We start from the raw sequence: 3,770 nt of genomic DNA on the forward strand, positions 1-3,770 counted from the left end.
AAACAGTTTCAGCCAAGAGAAACGGGGATCGCCAAACTTTTGGAACAGTTTCTGTAGAAAAGGACTAAGAAAAAACCTTTTTCATGTGACAAAGAGACGATGAGGGAAAAGACGATGTCTCATATCATAGAAGTTGAACAGAGATCGATCACCCGTGTTCTCTTTCCATACAGAAGGCGGGGGCATCAAAAGCTAGCAGGAAGCAAACTTCAACGCTCCTCCTGCCCACAAACACACACAAAATAAAGGAAGCAGTTCTCCACATAGTGCTAGCTCCAGAGTTTACGCACAATACCTAGTTAAGGCTCGTGACTGCTGTGACCCACGGATGCTAAGTGTTTACATGGGTTCAAAGGATATGGCCGATTTTTACAAGAAACACATTAAGCGTTTTTATACTCAAAGGCATTGGCTTGTCTTAAAGTGCAAGTCACAAGTATCGCTCTATACTCGTTCCATTCTGCTAAGACCACCGATCTTTGGTCTGACTTTCTGCGGCCCTTGTTACATTGTCACAGCAACACAGAGGCAGGAAAACATTCCTGCATACGGTAACAAAAGACCGAGTCATTAAAAGAACTTACGACAAAAACCCAAACTACACACTATCTTAGTTCAGCCGTACATTCTATATGCACGCTTTCACCCTGGAATCTTCAATAATAGATGATAACCTCTAAGACTAAAAGCAATACAAATTCTACCCAGTTCTTTGAATGCAAGTCTGATGCAGCAAGTCATCAGCTGGAAGGAACCCGAGCAGAGGATTCAAGATGTTCTATTCCAACATTAAAAGTTACCTTTCAAAAGCCGTTTGTCAAGCAGAGCGTAGTTTCCCATTTGTTGAACAGGCAGGCCTAGCCAAATTTTGACCCTAAACTTCCAGGAAATCTCTACAGCTCCCAATGTACATGTTACTTCCGTACTCACCTGCAGGTTTTACCTCTGAAAAAAAAGTTCCAACTTTCTTCCCTTCCACAACACCTGTGATGACACGACCCGAGATCTTTGGGTGGGTTCCACTTGCAATCACTGCAGAGGTGCCTCCTTGGAGGGCCCACAGAGCTGCTTTCACCTGCGATGAAGGATAGAGCCAGTTCCCGAAAATGCACTTGTTATTTGAATCCCCATGCTCAACACGAATTCTTGCTCCACTTTGATCACTTATGTTTCCCACCTGGGATTTGGTTCCAAACGTCACCGATTGTTGGTCTCCTGGGTAGGATATGTCAGTGAGCTTTGCATCATCGGATCCAGGAGGGCTGTCAAAGAGTCCTGAAATGAATAATAAAAAATTGTTAATGTTACATATCTTCTGTTCCAAAGCTCACCAGGGAAAAATAACTAAAGCCTTTGAGGCTAAAAACCTGTATTCCACTCTACAGGATTCAAAACTTCCACTGAACCCTCCTTTTGTGGAACTGAAAGGATGAAACACTAACATGCAGGCTCAAGATGCGTAACTTCACCGGAATTGTAGCTAGTGTGAGGAAACAGAATATCCACATGCTGAATAGCATCACGTACGCTGGGAAGTACCCACACTTCAGTGAGGTTAGAGAGAAAACCGGAAAGAAGTTTCCAGCTTTTATACGGTTCAGAATCAGGGCTGACACACAAGAGTGCACAACTGAACAAAGGACAGTCCTCTTCACCTAAAATCTCAGATGATATTCCCGAATGCTGTGTTGTACACTGATAAACCGGGCAACTTAGAAATATGTATAAAGGCTAACTATTGAGTTCTGCAAAGAAAGGACACAAGACTATAGACACACACTTATTCATTTTAAATAAATATTGTACTTTTATTTAACTATGTTCTGAGTTGAGCGATACTTCTGTTTACCTAACATGTAAACCCTAAACTCTACCGCCAAACTTCCCAGAAGTTCTATGCGAACAAACACGTCACAGATTAAAGCGCACAAGTGAAGAGTACCTGAACTCTTCCTTTACAGCTTGGGAAGGAAAGGACACTTCTTTCCATAAAGAAGATACCACAGCAAATGAATAAGCTGTGAGGAAATGGGAGCGGTGTTTTCGTTTGTTTTTTATTTTTATTTTTTTATAAGTTGTTTGGACTACCATTTTTGTTATTTTTTTTTCCTGAGGCAGTCATTTCAACTAGAATCAACCATGAAATCCATCTGAAACAGCTGGAAGAAATTGTGGTTATGAAAAGCCAACCTCCTTCCTTCTCGGGGCCTACAATATGGACCAAAGTCCAGAAGCCACCGAAGGAAACACGTCTGGAGATGATAAAAAGAGTACGTGATTTTGTTGATGGCCTGGTGTGAAACTGTACCAACCACCTTCCTCTTTCCAGAAAAGTACCTTCAACATCAACAGGTGACAGACTTCACGGCAGCACAGCTCACAAGACTAGACCACTATCAGCCACACGTCTGGGAGACAGAAAAGCTAGCAAGCTCCAGGTATCTGGAAAGCAATATCCAGGACATGTAAAGTACCCATAAATCACTGAAAGACAGGATCCACTGCCGGAAGAAGCAAACGATTGTAGAATAGCGTTCGGCTTATATGCAGGGAAAGACTATGTATTTAGAATCAGGAGCGTTACTCATGACTATATACAATTCCGAGGAGCTAGCCGAAGTACCGTAGCGTCCACACAGGGCGTGCCTTCCAATCCTTTTACCGGCTTTGTTGCCCTCCTCTGTACGCTTTCAGGGATCTTAACGTTCTTTTTATATTGTAGAGCCCAGAATCGCACACAATATTGAAGGAGAGGCTTCGCCAACGCTAAATACAGTGGGAGAATCACCTCTTTTGACCAGCTGGCTACACTGTGTTTAATATATCCCAAAATACTAGACGATAACCCGTGCTTCTGAATCCTCTAGCTATCTTCCCAGGGCCCTGAAATTTATTTTGATTGAACACAGACTTCTTGCTGCAAACTTGTTGGTACCCACGTGAAAGAGCAGGAGTAGGGAATAATCTGAAGTTTGAACTAAGCTCGTAAGCTCGCTAGCAATGTCCCTGATCCAAGCCCCAGGCAGGTAGAAAAGCTCTCGGTAAAGATGGTCTGATCTGCAGATGGGAGCCTCTGTTCCCTTCAGAAGGCAGTCACCTGTGACTATAACCTGGCACTATTTCTTCACAACGCTGGCCTTGATCTCTCGATCACTCTACAATTCCACGAAAGGAATTGCCTCCCAAGTCGTTCTTGACTGACCACAACTAGCGTTCCATAAAGCCCTGCAAGCACTTGTTCATTGTTTCTAGGATAATTCTTAAAGCTGAAGCGGGAGGAAAAAAAAAGAAAAAGAGGGGGGGGTGGGGAAGAAGCACAGCCATTCCTTTCTTCAGTAATGTGAGCAAAAAGCTCAGGCGCTCGGCAACAACAGAATCGTAGAATATCCTGAGTTGGAAGGGACCACCGAGGATCATCGTTAAGGACCACCGAGTCAAACAACGCGCTTTGAAAGACAAAACACAGAAGAACCTGCACGTTATTTAATCTCAGCTGTAGAGTCACGTGTATTTGTACCCGCTCATTCCTTCACCTGCCAGTTTATTGTGCTACAGACGCTACAGAACACACAAACTGCAAGGTTACTACTGCCTTTTGTAACCGATGCGACCTTTGGTAGGGCTAGCCGTCTAAGAGAGCCACCAAAATCCCCTTCACGCCCGGATTTCACCCGGAGGTCGCTGCGACTTACCCGGACAGCTGGGACAGACGGGCTGCTCTTTCTCCTGGGAAACCTGCGACTGCAGCACGCCAGCTGCAGCTTTCCTCC

General features: G+C 44.2%; 1 long non-coding RNA gene across 1 annotated transcript; it reads right to left on the reverse strand.

Annotated features, from left to right (window-relative positions):
* Positions 1-276: 276 nt before the first annotated feature.
* LOC308192748 lies at positions 277-3,254 on the reverse strand. The gene is made up of 2 exons (XR_013949104.1): positions 1,178-3,254; positions 277-1,075 (listed from the first exon to the last, which is right to left on the reverse strand). It is a non-coding gene; the product is annotated as an uncharacterized lncRNA (long non-coding RNA).
* Positions 3,255-3,770: the final 516 nt, after the last annotated feature.

This window comes from Anser brachyrhynchus, assembly GCF_964034855.1.
Source record: "Anser brachyrhynchus genome assembly, chromosome: 3".
Classification (NCBI taxonomy): domain Eukaryota; kingdom Metazoa; phylum Chordata; class Aves; order Anseriformes; family Anatidae; genus Anser; species Anser brachyrhynchus.